Raw genomic sequence first — 17,963 nt, 5'->3', positions numbered from 1 at the left:
TGCGCACGATGGAGCTGGCTCTGTTGTGCGCATGCGCAAGACCCGGATAGCGATTGGCAAGCCATCGCTCTGGGTCTCGTACCAAAGGGGGTGTGCTGTCGATGTTGAGTAACAGCATGCCCCTTTTGGTGGGTGGGCCAGGGGTTTGGCTGCCCAGACGGAGGCGTTCACATGGGAACACCTGCCGTCTGGGGCCGGCCCCCACTGACATCACAAGTGATGTCAGTGGGAGTGCTTTCGGCTCTGTTAGAGCCAAAAGCACTCTGGGGCTTGCGGCATCAAGACCCTACCACAAGGGTCTCATCACAAGCCTGATGGTCATGATGGTCTTGACCATCGTGACCATCTTCCTGGCTGCTCGCTATAGCTGTGGGTGGTCACCCACAGCAATGCGAGCGACCAGGAGGCCACTCTGGAAAACAAGAAGGATGGCCGTGATTCAGAGCAAGTGCTCTGTCAGAGCATCCGGCTCTGAATCAGGGCCAGTGTGTCCAATGACTGAGAAAAAAGCTGCTAAACAGCAGTAAATTGAGAGGTGAGTGGCCCAATAAAACTAAATAGCTGACAATGTTCCACAATGCGCTGTGAGTATGCACTTCCAATGTAATAATGCGAAATGAGAGAACTCAGGGGGTCATTCAGACCCACTCGCAAGTGCAGGATGCACGCAAACGGGTCTTTGTTGCCCCACTGCGCATGCGCACGACAGAGGGAGCTCCGTCGTGCGCATGCGTGAGACCCAGATAGCGACTGGCTCTCTGTTGCTCCGGGTCTCGCACCAAAGGGGGCATGCTGTCAATGTTGATTGACAGCATGCCCCCTTTGGTGGGCGTGCCGGGGGCATGGCTGCCAGACGGAGGCATTCCCATGGGAACGCCTACCATCTGAAGCCAGTGCCACTGACATCATGGACACTCGCTATAGCTGTGGGTGGTCACCCACAGCTATGCGAGCGTCCGAGAAGCCGCTCCATTTTCATGGAGGAGGGCCCTGATTCAGAGCGAGCGCTCTGGTCAGAGCGTTTGGCTCTGAATCAGTCCATCGGTTCTCTGCTGTATTCACTCCCCTCTTGGCAGTCCCAGTGGCTTGCAGATGATGGTAGCTCCAACTACAGCAGCATAAAAAATATATATATTGCACACAAAACCACCGTCTATCCTGTTGGAGAAATCCGTCTGCAATCATCCGAGTGTCTCTCTCACAGGAGGCTGCGTGGCTCATGCGGGGCTTCAGCTGTGTGTATAATGTGTGAGCAGGAGAGATATATAGAAGTAGTCCCAAGGGATGAGTCTGCGGTAGCAATTGTGTTCAGCTCTCATATGTGGTCCGTGTCCTCAACTAATTTCTCCACACATCGGGGGCTTTTTCAAGAGGCGGAAGTATGAATCTATATGGAAGTATCAATCAATTAATAGCCTCTTTTTCTTAATTAACATTGCTGCAACATAGAGACAGGTTACAGTGTGCTCATTAACTATATGGACAGTGTGATAGGGCTGTAGTTTACTGTTGCTAATATTAATCATTAGTTGGGACATTTGCTACTCCTAAGTACAGTAAATCACAGTATGCTATTCTGTAGGATAAGAATAGCCTCTGCAAGATTAGTTGGGAATGGTTGGATCCTAGTCATGTTTAGTAAGATCCAAATAAGTGTACTGATCATCAAAATTATTGTTTTTTTTTTAATATCAATATTATTATCATCTTATGATTGCCAAAATTACTGCAATCTATTATAATTAAAATTATTGTACCATTGCATTCAGTTAGCATCTTTAAGTATTAAGCCAAAAATTGTAAACTTGATTTTGCTAACTTTGTTGAGTTCCACTCAGTGTTCCTCTATGTGCATGTGGCAGAAGCTTATTTATTTGAATTGCATTTATCTATACAATGTACTATGTCAAACTTCTACTGTATTTATACTGAAAGCTTATTCATATGTATTTTTTCTATCATCCATAAATGTGCTGCACATGAATCTATGTGTCTTTATTGTATTTGGGCTGGGATTAATTGCCTCTCTGATGTGGTGTGGTGAAGGGATTTATAAGGGCATTGTTGACAGTTTGTTTCAGAGCAAGAACTGAATTATCATCTCCTGCTGCAACCCGGCAACATCAGTTCTGTAGTAACTATATTCAAACAAATCCATACATTTATTTGGGGTACCACAAAGGTTGTGTGTTATCTTTCAACACTGTATTGCTTGAAGCCCAATGATTTACCAAAGCCATATTGAATATATGGCTTTGGTAAATCAGGAGGAATAGACAACCCAGGAGGAATAGACAAAAGCAGCAAACCTTCAGGTTATAAGACAATCCTTAAAGGTAAGCTAACAAAAATACAAATAAAAAATAAATTGTAAAACTGTTCCTGGTAATTAAGCAGGGCAAAGTAAGTTGTTGCCATTGTCTAAGTACGTACAAAACTAGAGGCATTTGCTATAATATTTATTCATTCAGAGAAAGGACAATGGAGTAAAATAAAAAATTACCCATTAAAATGTTCTAACAAATGTGTGTATTTTTACCAGTACTTTAGAGAAAGAAGCCACAAGTCAGCGTGGATATCAGGCAAATTGCAGAAAAGAAGGAAGAGACACAGAACCAATTATATTTATGGAAGTAAAACTGAGAGTGTCCTGACCTATGGTATTATTACTTGGTTTGGCAACTGTACTGTAGCTAAGAGAAGTGTCTTGAATGTCTGGTTAGGGGCGGCAGGAACAATTATTAGTGTGCAGTTGCCTAGTATCCAGGAGCTGTATGAGAAAAGGGTTTAAAAGAGCTCAGGGTATTTTACCCATAGCCATCCCTATCATAGTTTATTAAAAAAATGATTATCAAACAAATGGTTTAGAACATTGATGACATGCACAAACTGAATGCCCTCTGCTGTCAATATGTTGAATTGTAATGTTGCACAGATATAATTATGTTTACAAGAGAAATTAATTGTTTTTTGTTTGCTAGCTGTTTATTTCATGTATTGAGATATTTTACAATGTAATTTAATTTAACAATTTGTTCTGTCTTGTTTACTAACAATAAAGTTGTATTGATATGGACAAGTTGTGGAAAAAATGGATAATATACAATTGGAGGAGAAAATAATCCCTTGATAAGTTGTCAATGAGTAAAGCATCAGTACTCATATACTCTATATAACAGCATATTATGCATAAAAGGTACACATGTTGAAATAGGCAACCCACTGGATATTTAAAGAGAGGTTTCAGCAGACAACCTAAATATATTTTATGCACACTACATTGTTTCTACCAGTCATGTTGAATGTAAAATTGGTAGATATAAACATTTCAGGGTATTTGTATTTGGAGAAAATGTATGGACTATAATGACTAATAAATGATCTCACAAAAATAAATATTCCATACAGATAGTTATATCAATTTGTCTTAACCATCACACTAAACAGAGCAATAATCTATTTAGGGTCACCTAATGACCTTTTTTAAAGAACAGCTATTTGCTGTACCCTAATAACCAGGAGTGAACAACCATGTTAGAAAAACAGCAAATTAACCTTTTTTGGAAATTTGGAAACCGGGTCTGTCTGCACAATGCAAGATATTCAAGAAATCATATTGCAAACAAACAAAGTAGACTGTAATTAATGAAATATTGGAAGTTCATTTGTATACAGTAAAGATCAAAATATTTTAACTATATTTCCTTTAGTGCTTGTTTTTTTAATTTCATTTAGGATAAATTCTATTAGAAATAATAAGATTTTTGATAGCCGAATTTAAAACTCTAAGTTTTTCCATAGTAAACTGTATGCTACAAAATTTTACAAAATTGACCCAAAAATAGTGATATAATTTTAGTTTGAAAAAATAGATATGTCCACATACACTTATTACCATATTTTGACAAATAGGCCCAGTTGAAGTCTTTATAAAAAAGAAACACAATAAAAGAAAGCATATTATAACAAGATCTTTATGGAAATTGATTGGTATACAACATACTGTATGCACAGTAACATAATTGGTAAAATATATAAACAATTATTAATGTTAATAAACCCCACCCAAATGTTATCAATGATAGCAATAAATTACAGATTTTTTTTTACAATCTTTCTCCAACAGTTCCCGGAACATAATTGGTTGATGGTGCAAAAAATGAATAAGCAAAGTTTTATAAATTACTGTATAATTACATTTATTCTGTAAATTTCTGGATGGAAATTCAAAAACAAATATAAACCATTTTAGAATAAAATTGTATTTTACCTGTAGAAACACTTCTCTTGAACTGGAGAATACATTAAAATGACTAAATCAGAACAACATGATTACACATTGAATAAATACAGTAAAACTACTAGAAATTGAAAACCATTACACTGAACAAAAAAAACAAATAACAAAATATAATTTAGAAAATAAATTAATTATCATAATCTAATACTATTAATAGTACCAAAAAAGAGTAATAACAGACAGACAGACAGACAAAGAGATAAGCTTACAATCTATAGAAAAATAAGCATTGATCCACAAAGATAAGTACTACATTTTGCAAATTGGTCCAATCTGTTTGCAGATATAAACCAGTCACACAGCAATGTTGGCAACATTCAGGCCCATCGAGAGACCCGCCAGGCCCTGGTAAAAAAAAAAAGTTTTGTGGTGCTGCATGCTGGCAAGGGGGACGCAGTGATCCCCCTCAACTCAGCACATAACCAGTGGGGGGGGTGCAATCAGCTTGATCGCTCCTCCCACAGGCTTAGGCACAGGCATAGGCATAGGAGACTGCTGTGGCTGCTTTTTAGCAGCCGCAAGCAGTCTTCAAGTGCAGCTGCTGTGATGTAAAAGGGGGGGAGTGGTCCTGGACCCGGGTAATTTTTTCCTGCTCCTTGTTCCCTCTCAGTGCCCTGCCATACATTTGGCATGATGTGAAAATAAAGAAAGAGAGAATATGTATAGTTTTGTGTGGACCATATAGAGGGGATGTGATTGTATAGTATAGTTTATGGATGTTAAGTGGGTAGTTCTGGAATTTGATAGGTTTGCCTAAGCTCAAGAAACTTTTGAAGGTTTGGAGACTAGATGAAAGTCTTATTGTACATAGGAAGGCATGTCATTAACATGAGCAGGTAATGTTTGAGGATAAGAAATATAGATCTTGTGCTGATCAGAAAGGTTGAGCTGGTAGATATTTTGAGATAAGCATACAGATGTTGGTGTAGTTTTGTTTATAGCCTTATAAGTAAGTATTTTAAATTGCATTTGGTAGAATACAGGTAACCAATGAAGAAACTGACAGAGTGAAGTAGCATATGATGAACATTTAGCAAAAAGATCAGTCTCACGGCTGCATTCTATATGGATTGTAATGGTGAAAGTTTGTTTGGGGAAGACCGGCAAGGAGGCTATTGCATTAGTCAAAGCGAGAGATAATGAGTGCATGATTAAGAGGTTTTGTAGTGTCTGGTGTAAGATATGGATATATTCTTGATATGTTTTTTAGATACACGTAACAGGATTTAGAAAAAGATTGAATGCGAGGAACAAAGTAGAGTTCAGAGTCAAGAATGACACCTAAGCAGTGAGCTTGTAGGGTTGATTATTAGGTTATCAACAATGATAAAGATAACAGTTTGATAACTACCTTTACTACATGTTGGTAGCTGCTCAAACACTTGAGTAATTTCACTCAGGTGCATGAAATGGAGGGGTAATTCTTTATAAGAAACAGCTTGTTTGTGCAGTTTCTTGTATATAATACCTACTGTACTATTGACTGTTGGAAATTTGAATTCTGTATTGGAAAGATTAAGTTTGAGTTGGTGAGATGACATCCAAGATAAAATGACAGGAAGACTTTCAGTTACATGGCTCAGTACAGATTGTGAAAACTCTGGGGAGGATAGATAGATTTGAGTGTCTTCTACATACAGATGATACTAGATTGTTCAAAGTTATAAAGCATTGACTCATAGGGGTAGATTTGGGATGTGGTTATGACAGCAGTGGCCATGATGCCACTGGTCTTAATACTGACAAGGACATCCTGACAAGGCATTTAAGATAGGCATCGAAATACTGATGCCGAAATGCCAAAGGTCACTAGCCCAAATGAGGTTAGTCGCATGGGGGGAGGGTTAGATTTAGGGAGTGTAGCGGGGTTAGAGTTAGGTTTTTTGGGGGGGAGGTTAGGCACCCCTAGGTGGGAAGGATAGGTTTAGGCACCCCCGGGGTGAGGTTAGGGTTAGGTACCCCTCGGGATGGTTAGGTTTAGGCTGTGGTTAGGGGGGGCTAGGCACCCATGGGGAAAATTAGGGTTAGGCACTAGGGGAGAGGTTAGGGTTAGGCACCACTAAGGGAGGGTTAAGGTTAGTGGGTGGAGAGGGGTAGGGATAGGGTACTTACCTGCCCTGTCAGGATCTTCTCCCTTTGGGCTGCCGGCATTGGGATATGAACCTGCGGCTATTCAGCTGCCAGGACTTCATATCCATTCCATAGATTTACTTAAGTTTCTAAAAATTAAAAGGGGTGCTGTTCCTCATAGCAACCAATCAGATTCTAGCTATCATTTTTCTTTTGCATCCTATAAAATGATAGAATATGATTGGTTGCTATGGGCAACACCACCATTATTCATTTTTAGAAGCTTTATTAATTCTACCCCATTAATTTATCATTTCATTATTCTACTCTATAGTCAAGGATAATTACAATTAACAATTTTAAATACACAGGTCTAAACAATGAACTACTTATTTGGTCAATCCCATTCTTCTCCCATCCCATCTCCTTTGCTTACCCAAATAATAATTTTCATATCTGGAATCAAAACTATATCTTCCAATTAGATACCTGTTTCAATCTGCTGCCACCATACAACCTGGATCTCTGTTTCTAAAGCACCTGTTATTTTTTTATGCTATTAACACCAGTATATAATTCTGCATTGCAAGAAACATAATTAATTGACATTTACCAGAGTAACATGAACACTGGAAAGAAAAAGCAGCTAGACTTTGCTAGACTTGATCCTTTATTGTTTGAACTTAGAATGTGGTGCTGTTTGTTAAGCCACCACTGAATCTAAGTTCATCTAAACCTCTTTATCTGCATTTGAGGCTGCATTTGCAGGCTATAATATGCACTGAAAATACTTGGGACACACCTGAGTTTTTTGCCAACACTCCCAATAACCTCCAACAAATGACTCCTAACTGTCAAACACTTTGCAAATGAAAAGTCACTGCAAATTCAGTAATTTACCTTGATGCATGCACAGTACAACTGTATATGCAGATGGACAATAATTCCTCAACTGCATGAACATTGGAATAGAGTGCATCTCTGAATTAGGCACTATGCATGAGCATACTCAATTCAGTCAGCCACCCACTTCTTGTCCATAACCAATCTCCTGAAAACTGACTATTTATTGTACCTTTTATGCTTTTATCATGCTTTCCTGTTTTTCTCTATGATGGTCAACTTGTGTAACAAGTCATATGGCTTTGAAAAAAAGCAATCCTTATCCTTATTTCCCTAGAGTGTACAAGTAATTTTGCTTAGACTTTTTAGTGTTATCCTTGGTTACATGTCTGTTTTCCAATTGATTTCTAGCTACTGGTATTAATTCCTGCACTGCTCCCGAACAGTTAAGGTTTTAGAGATATCAATTGTTGAGCAAAGGTGACTTACTGTAATAAGTGCCTCAGTCAATTTGATTTAATCAGCTGTGCTTAACCATGGATAGCTCTAAAACCTGAACTGTTGGGGAGCCTTGAGGAATCTCTGATCTAGCTACTGCAGTTAAACCTGAAATTAACCTAATGCAGGTCATAAAATCTCTGTAGACACTGCCATGTGAGTCCCACCTGATGATGGTATTTTTTGACAACAGTTACCATACAATTATCTGTAATAGTTTTCACATGTTAACCACTAATTTAAGCACCAAGGGTAATTATTAAACCTCTAATGCAAGGGATACAGTATCTCAGATGTCATCTGCATTCCCAAACTAAAGAATGGCACTGCACTCCCCATACTCTGTATGGGGACATGGCTGTTGTACTATATATCAAGAACTAAAAACAAAATTTTTGGATCTTCAAGAAAATTAACTGAGTGAAAATACTGCTGTATATCCAAGCGGTCTCGATCTCACTCAGTCCTACAAGGAGATTGCTTGGGGTGGCTGTAAAGCTTTAGTCTGCATCAATCCAATATCTGAATATAGGATTAGGGATAATCCAAAAAAGTCCCAGTATTCTTATCCTTGATGCGTTTCTCCGTTAAATATAATAATGGTTTCAGAAGGTAAGGTGGTTCTGTTTGGGAATAAAGTAGCTGATACATTATTTCAATTTAAAGACTGCTTATATCATTAGCTACAAGTGTGTCAAGTTATACAGTAATATGGAATAAGATCTCTGATTGAAAGGAGGACTTACTGATGAGCTATGTATAAACACATGAATACATGGTGAAACATACTACTAAGTAAACAATACAGATGTATGACAGTATTCATTATATATTTATTCCTGTTTTTTTATACCGCAATTTAGGAAGAGGATTACAAAATTATGGTTTTATATTAAATGTATTTATGCATATACAATTTTAATGAAGGTTATTCTTCCTTCTGTTTTAGTGTGAATAAAATAATTAATTGGTTTATATCTGTGTCCTGGTTTACCAACAATAATGCGTACACTTGAGCAGAGTGTCTTTTCACTCCATTAATTTTCTTTAATCTATTTACAATTTGGGTCATTGCAGAAGTATCCATTGGGGAGCAGTATTTTTTACTATACATGCATGTACATTATTATGATTGCCTTTATTTTAATTAGAAGAGTGCCCAGTGATAGAGTTAATAAGTTAATTTGAGTTTTGAGATTTTTAGAGCTTGATTGTGATAACAGACACCGTTTTCAGATGGCTTTAGCGTGCACTTACCTATAGAAATAGAATATGGAGTGTGAGGAGGTATCCATTTGGACCCTTCCAATTCTTCCAGGCCTCAAAGTGTATATGTGTGAGCTAAGGGTCTGACTCAGATATGTATGGTATTGCACAGCCACAATGAAGATGCTGTGCAATACCGTATTCTAGAATAATATTACCTGCAAGAGGCATCTGTGGGAGAAAGATGCCTCCAGCCAGCATTACTGATCTGAGTGCTGCATTGAAATATGTAGCATCTAATCAACATCAGGACCATTGGTCATGATATTTCAAGCATTGGCAATCTCAGTAAGCTGAAGCTTACTAATGCTGCATGCACACGGTCAGATTTTCTTAAATAAATGAACAATAACAATTGTAAAAATCATTCAATCATTCATATCTCTGACATGTTGGGCATGCATCGACCAACGATATGCATTCCCGCATGTCATATAACGATATCTGACATTGACTGTGTTTGCAGTAAGATTTGGATGATTTAATTAATTTTAATTAATGTCAGAAATCGTTCATCGTTCATCTTTGATAAATCATTCAAATCGATGTTAAAATTGTTCAATCGTTCAGTGTTCATCATTATTGTTCAACGATATCCTAGCAAATCTGACCATGTGTATGCGCCATAAGACTGGCCATCTCCTGATTACTTGTGAGAGCAGGAAATCTGTGCCTCCAACGCAGACCCTGGTCTCTGTACTCCCAGAAAATTTGGGCGCTCTGCATGTGATCACGCAGGACTCATTCCGCACATGCACAGAATGGGTCCTGCGGATGCACCTGCACTCCATCGTTAGAAATGTTCTTAAGCCATCAGGTTTAGGTACAGTACATTTCTGAATCAAGTCCTAAGGTCGCACATGCACAGTCACCCTAGTCGGATGGAACTTGACAGCATGTAGTGTACATGTTAGGCTTCACAGTGACAGCTACTTTTTAGAAGCACTGTCACAGCATATACTGTCAATTATTTAGGTAAATGGCAGTGAGTTGATAACAAAATTAGCATGGCCAAAGTGTATTTATTGATTAATTAGCTTCTTATTTGCAGGAATTTAATTGCAGGAACTTTCCGTTACTGCAAAATATTACTTTCCACTGTAAAAACTGATTTACGCATTATAGAAGCTAATAATTATTGTGTTTGTCTTTAAAACAATTACAAAATTACTTTCAGCTGTACTAAAGAATATCATTTTCATTCCCTGCTGAGACTTAACTAGCTAATAGAAATTGGCAGGTATGTTAGCTGTTTTTCATGCAATACCCAAATGAAACCTTATCTTACATTGCTATAATAATAGTCAAATACTGAGAGATGAAAGCTTAATGTGTACAGGTGGCTTGAATGAAGTTTATCTGCTTTGCTGGTTTTCTTTAGAAAAAGAGGGCTTTCAGTCTTCCAGGGCACTTGAATATTAATGATCCATTTTCTTCTTTTCCAGCTATTTACTTTCTTGAGACTGATGGCATGATAAATCTGTGAGCAGAGATGGACTCTTGTGGGTCTTGTGATAAGAGGAAGAAGACACTCTTTGTTTTTGGTATATTGCAACAGGATGGTAAATATAAATTTATAGACTTAATGTAATTCAATATATTTATTTTCTCTTTGTAAGGAGCTTTGCATAATATGTATTTTATGATAATTGTTTGTTTACACATCGGCATTATATACTATGAAATGAATATTTGCTATTAGAAACTGTAGTTAATTTTTTTATTTAGCAGAAATCCACCACAGTAAAATTTTAGATATTGATGTACTAGAACAGGGGTCAGGGAACTATTTTACCTTTTACCCCAAAAATATATTTAGATACGCCGACATTACCTCCTTTAATTGAAAGGAAGGAAATCCTATAGTAGTGTCCCCATATAATTCTCCAGTAGTAGTGCCCCCATAGCTATGCCCCTGTAACAGTGCCCCCATAGCTATGCCCCTGTAACAGTGCCCCCATAGTTATGCCCATGTAGTAGTGCCCTCATAGTTATGCCCATGTAGCAGTGCCCCCATAGTTATGCCCATGTAGCAGTGCCATAGTTATGCCCCTGTAGTAGTGTCCTCATAGTTATGCCCTTGTAGCAGTGCCCTCATAGTTATGCCCCTGTAGCAGTGCCCTCATAGTTATGCCCCTGTAGCAGTAACCCCATAGTTATGCCCCTGTAGCAGTGCCCCCATAGTTATGCTCCTGTAATGCCATTTCTACAAAAAAACTTACCTTAATCCCTGCTCCTGCATGCACCACCATCCTGTCCAACAGGCTGCTCCTCTGAACTATGGGAGAGATGTCATGATGTCTCTCCCATAGTGCGCATGGAGAGAGCCAGAAGCTGGAGTTCAGAAGAGAACTCCAGCGTCTGGCTAACGCAGCGCTGCAGGGAAGGATCCGGGTGTCCTCTGGTAATAACATCTCAGTGGGCGTCTGGCTTAGAGCCTCCCTGCGGTGCCGGGCTGGAGGTCACTGATGCCCGGTGTAGCTGGTGCACTGCTTCACCCGGTGCCAGTGATCTCTATTCCTGGGGGAAATGGACAGACAGCCGGGCATGCAATGATTCATATGCATGCTCGGCTGTCCATCCATTACCTCCAGGAATTTCAGTGTTACACCAAATGGGATCATTTACCCCTGTTCCCTGACCACTGAGCTAGAACAATGTCTTACCTCAAAACTGTACAATGTTATATGATTTGAGGTGACTGAACTGTAAGTTATCACAGTTGTCCCAGTTCCCAGGAGGTAGAGAAATATGTCCCCATTCATCATGATGAAAGGTAGCATGAGGAATAAAATGCAACAGTGATTGTGCAAAGTGGAGTTGCTAAATTTCCAGTGGACAGCATAAAAGATACCAAATGCTATGGAGGGGGTGCTGGCTCTTATCTAGATCTTGGACTTGTTTAATTCTAACTTTTTTTTTTCAGAAACAATACAATGATTCTCAACTTTAAATTATATAAAATATTAATTCCTCACCAAGACACAACGGGCCATATTCAATTGCCGGTGAAAAGCCAAAATCAGCGTAAAGTTCTCGCTGGTGATGTCATTTTGCCAGTTGAGAACTTTTCCCCGTATTCAATTGCAAAGACTTTCCGCCAGTGAAAAAAGTCTGTGCCCTGTAACCAAAGGTAAAGATACGCCTGTGAATGGAGGTGGAAAAGAGTGCAGAATTGTTTTTTTTTGGTGCAACATTGCGGGAACACTGCTGAAACCTTGGTACAGTCCCCCAAAGGTAAACTGTGTCAAAAAAAGTTAATAAAATACCCCAAAAACTTACTTTCAATTTGGGGGTAAAAAAAAAACAAAGTTGGAGGACAAACTTAAAAACTAGCGAAATCAACTCCAGGTGTTCCCCCAAGTATGCCCAACCTATTTTTTGGATTGCCGTGCTTGCTGAAGGTGCAGTTTTTAAGATTTTTAAAATGCACTTTAGCGATTTTTAACCATGCTTACATACATTTTCATGTACCCCAAATTTGCTGGGAATACTTATTTATGCCAAAAAAACCCTTCAAAATGCTATTCTGCACCATTTGTGCAAAGATGCAAAATAGCAACAATTGAGACCATTTAAACACCCCAAATACCTTCACCAGGGCTATTTGGGGGTATCAATAGTGATCCCCATGTAAGTGCTTATTTTGGGGGGTGTCAAGGTGATTTCCCCAAATCTGCCAGAACTTTTCACCGATTTGAGTTTCGCCGGGATCCATTTTCGCTTCATTTGAAATTGAATAGGGTAAATCGTGGATACTTTTCCAGAGGCAAAACAAGTGATGATGGCGAAAACTCCAGCAGGCAATTGAATATGGCCTAATCTGTGTAGAGTTGGTATATTCTCAATAAATTTCCTTGGGAATTCTTCTGGTGCTTTGGTCTTCTCCAACATTTGAAAAAAAACATACAAGTAGCCTAATTGGCTTAATCAAACAAAATTTGTATGTGTGTTCATATGATAGAGAATATACATTTTAAGGTTCATTGGGGCAGAGACTGACATGAATGACTGAAATATTATCTGTAATATGCTACAAAAATTGTCTGCATTGTAATAGTAATAATAATAATAATAATAATAATAATAATAATAATGTAATAAAATATTTATTATTAAAACTAGATGGTAAATATGTATTATTAAAACTATATGGTAAATGCTTCTGGGGACAAAAAGGCATTTACTTTAGCAAACAGTGTGTATATGCCCTTTTTTAAAAAGTAAATAAATATAAAAATGTAAAAGCACTGAGACCTAAAACATTTTGTAAGAGACTGAGGGCCTCATTTATTAAAGAGTTTTATCATTGACAAAGAGTGATAAAACTTGTTGCATATGATAATGGTGCTCCAGCCAATCAGCTCCTGTCTGTCATTTGTTTGAAAAATTACAGTTGGGAGCTGACTAGATGGAGAACCATTTATTATACGCAATGAGTTTTATCACTCATTTTGAATGATAAAACTTGTTGATAAATTGGGCCCTAAAATTATTTTCAAACTGCTAGCAGGCATGAGTGCTAGTTTGAGGTCTGCTAGTTGAATTCCCCATTTCCTTTCTGATTCAAGGATTAAAAATCTCCCAAAGATAATAAGATTATCTGAGTTGAGTAACATCCATATTGCATCTCAACTACACATTGAAACAGTGTCACTGCTACACTCTAATGGCACTGCACATGGCTCAGTTTACACATTACACATATTTGTCCACATTGTAGATGCAATTTTATTCATACAAAGAGATTATATAAATAAGTGCAGTATATTATAAAACCAATGCTTCAGAGTTCCTCTTTTCGCAAGGTACAAAAGACTTAAAAACTAAAAAGCATCACTCACCTTATGTAATGAAGAAATGTCTGTATCCCACCAGCGTCCCCCATTACCAGAAGTGGTCCAAACTAGAAATTACATCAGAAGCAACCAAAGGTAAATATGCTGCATAAAGCAACAAAGTTATATGAAAGACTAACCCACACATAAAAGAGAAAAACAGAAGTAAATATAAATAGCGATAAAAATACAAAGCTGGATAGAGTAAAAGTGCAGAATAGGACTCATGATGAAAACACCAAAAGTTGAGAAAAAGCACCAAACTTCATATAAATAACCTTATCAAAATATATATATATATTTAGAAGAAGGAGGAGAAAAGAAGACTCTTTGTTGGAGGCACTCTTAAATTAGTATGGATAAATTAAAACAACTTTTATTTTATAAGATTTTAGAATATAAGGGGAATAGGTTATTTTTCAACCTCCAATAATCTTTAAATACAGCCAATAATTACAAACAAACAGACCAATGCACATACTCCTAGACACCCCGTTGTTCTTGCTCTCTCATCGGGACCTCCCCCATCTAGTGCTGCACTGTCATCTGACATCAGCACAGACGGTAATTACTGTCACGACAGCAGTAGTGCATTTCCAACTATCTTTCACCCCAGGCAGGGCCTCTTCACTCTCTCATCTATAACCATCTACTACATGTATGCTGATCAGACAGCAGAAGTGAAAGGGGATTCACCTGCCTGGATTCTATCAACCTACTAAAAGTTTAAATAGTGTATCCATTGCAGTGAGTCAAATCTCTATTAACCCAAATTTGTGTCAATTGTGCTTGATGTGTATGCTCTACAACACATTTACTAAGGGTAAAACATATTGACCATCCTGCTCACTAAGCAGGGTGAAGCTCCACCGTGAGCAATTAGTACATACCTTTTAAATGTAGTTACTACAATGCACTCTGCATTACCAGTTTTTGAGACTAAAATATCTCTCTACTGCTGATTAATTTCATGCAATATGTTTTTTTCAGCAAGACTGTGTTCTATCCACTGAGTGAAAAAAACTATAGGGATTTGTTTTTCTGTTTTTTGTTACATGAACAACAATTGTCTCTCTGCCAGCTCTTGAGCTGCTGCATTGCAACATATTGATACTAATTGTCTTTCTGCTAGCAACTGCACTGCAACATGTTGTAACCTATTGATACAAAATGGATACAATGATTTTTCCTATAACAATATATATGCAGGATAAACCATCTGACAAAATACTCAATCAAGTATACTAGAATCAATGTAGATATATTTATCTGTTATTTTTTCAAGATTAGAAAGAAGGTTTCTTTGTTATATTTTTTTCAATAACAAGGGATGTTTTTTGAATGATCAATAATAGATAAATATAATGTGTTGAATCTAACCACTTACAATAATTGCCTTTTGCCTGTATTAACAAAAATTGCCAGTGAACTATATTGATTTCTATGTTTGCTTGTAATTATTGGCTGTATGTAAATATTATTGGAGGTTGAAAAATAACCTCTTTCCCCTTATATTCTAAAATCTTATAAAATAAAATTTGTTTTAATTTATTCATGATACTTTAAGAGTGCCTCCAACAAAGAGTCTTCTTTTCTCTTCCTTCTCCTAAGTGATTATTGTTCTTACTCAGGGGAGCACCACCAACCAAAAATTAGGAAGAAACCATTATTGCTTTGAATCTTGTTAAGTTTTTCCTACACATAATAATATAATATACTCTACTGTAATATTTTTCATATTGAGTATGTAGTGCCAACCACTTTTTGGGATTGGCCAACTTAGATTTTTTTTTAATAGCGGGTCCCAACCCTTCTGTTTCGAAAATGTATATAAACATCTTACAGGGGTGTGGCACAATATAGATGTAGAGGAGAATTTGCTAAGAAGAAAATTTTCTAATGAAAATCAGGATGCACTCACAATATTTTCAACATACAGTATTTCTCTTAATTAGGTCAGCATGAGGATATATTAAGGTCCAGACTTCCAGTCCTCTATGAGGGTGAATTCAATTACCTGCAGCTGCTAATTCAATTAGCGGGGTTAACGCCACACGTTATTTCACGTTATTTTCTTGCAAGAAAAAGTCTGCAAGAAAAAGGCACCATGAGGGCTTAACACACTGGGAAACACATTGTTACTGCTGTTTATGCAGAATCAGTGTTTTTTGTTATTGTGAGTCAACCCCTGACAGTTTACACTATTTGAATTCCTCTTATGGGACCATTATAAAGGCATACTTATGTACACCAATGACAGGCCTTAAATACCCATAGCTCACCCACCAATAAACACACCTATCCCGAAACCTTTAGTGGATCACTTTATCTCTGAGACCTAACTTATAGGTTCATAATATCACATTAACATATATTAAAATGATAGTTAAATATTAGTGATTATAATTTCCATACCTTACAGATATCCAGGAATCAAACACACTGAATCTGACATCATGAATTGGTGCACACTACTAGTTGAAACACATATGGAATGCACACCACTGAAAGTGCACGTAATGTGACCTCCCACAAACCAATATTTACAAAAGTCTCCTTACAATATTGGTGTAGCCACTGAAGTATGCATTCCAGCAGTAGAATGCAAACAAAGGTCACTTGATCGCTCACTCAGTGTGTAGGAAACACACTGTAGAAAATGTTTATACATACACATAAAGATTACAGATATTAAACATCAATACGAATATGAACAATACAATTAATATTGCACAAAACAAAGTCATAGGTTGAAAATTGATATTAGTGCTGTGTGAAAGGACAAATTTATGACCACAAAGCTGACTGTATTACTCACATGAATCCCATGTAGTATTATTACATATGTAAAATAGACAACTTTAATAATTATTATGAATTACTAATAATTAATACTTAACTGGATACAGACCATATAGAGTAGGACCAGGAAAAAATAAATAATAAACATCAAAATATAAAAAGTCTAAAAAAAAGAATAAAATGAAAAATTCACAAATTAGCCATTCAGGAACAGATATTCTTTGAGTTCACCTCTTATTGAAAGATAACCTGGTGTGTCAGTTCATTTAGACCTCTCAGAAAGATTCTGCCAAAATTGCAATTCCATGTCACTTCCCTTTGCAGGAGAAGCTAGACCCAGTATCCCCCTCTTTTGTGTTGTACCACCTAGTCTAAAAGCATTCACCATAATTTGAAGAGTTGGTGTCTTAAATTCAATAAATGATGGGCAACAGGTTTACGTGAAAACCCTGTGTTTAACCACTTGCCTGGCATGGTTGTATCAGATACGACCATACCAGACAGGGCTTTCCCTGACATGGTCGTATCTGATACGACCAGTCAGAAAAGCTCTATGGGTGGCTGCTGGAAAATCATTTTCAAGCAGCCGCCAATCACAGAGGAACCTCCAGAGGGACCTCCTGGTCCCTCTGCACACTTTGCCCCTCCCCGTGGGCCGATCACTGGATTACATGAAAATATACAACAGGATTACAATAATGTATACACATAGATACATAAGTACAAATGATATCATAAAAAATACATAAAATACATAATTTAGGACATCTAATAGACCAAACATGAAGGAACAACAGAATGTATACAGCATATCAACTTAAATGAAAAGAATGAAAGTTTTACATATAGATATCATCCTATTCCATATACAGCTGGCTTGATGGCATATTCCATTCAAATAGTATTTAGATTACATGCAAATACTCAACAGAATTACAATAGTGTATATATTATAAATACATAAATAAATACATACATAAAATGCATAATATAGGACATCTAGTAAACCAAAAATGAAGGAACAACAGAATGTATACAGCATATCTATTTAGATGAAAGGAGTGATCTCATAGCCCTCATTGAGACCAACCGGTGCCAGAGTATTTAATGTTAAGATCCAAAAAGTTTCTCTTTTTAGTAATGTCTTCTCTCTATCACCCCCTCTCCTATTCGGGGGAACTAATTCGATACCCTTGATTTTCATACCATGAGGATTACAGGCATGACACATTTTAAAATGTTTAGAAACACTATGATTAGTCACACCATTCTTAATATTACGCATATGCTCAAGTATACGTATTTTGAGCATATGCTTGGTTTTACCAATATACCTCTTCCCGCAA

General features: G+C 37.3%; 1 long non-coding RNA gene across 1 annotated transcript in view; it reads left to right on the top strand.

Annotated features, from left to right (window-relative positions):
- Window positions 1-17,963, top strand: part of LOC148524186 (uncharacterized) — a 126,561-nt gene that overhangs the window by 52,768 nt on the left and 55,830 nt on the right. Inside the window, exon 2 of the long non-coding RNA XR_015878388.1 lies at window positions 10,423-10,539. This is a non-coding gene — a long non-coding RNA (uncharacterized LOC148524186). The remainder of the gene's footprint in view (window positions 1-10,422; window positions 10,540-17,963) is intronic.

Source organism: Taudactylus pleione, unplaced genomic scaffold (assembly GCF_031769625.1).
Source record: "Taudactylus pleione unplaced genomic scaffold, aTauple2 ptg000121l, whole genome shotgun sequence".
In the NCBI taxonomy this organism is placed as follows: Eukaryota; Metazoa; Chordata; class Amphibia; order Anura; family Myobatrachidae; genus Taudactylus; species Taudactylus pleione.
The sequence above is the reverse complement of the archived record's forward strand: the minus strand, read 5'-3'. Positions and strand labels throughout refer to the sequence as shown.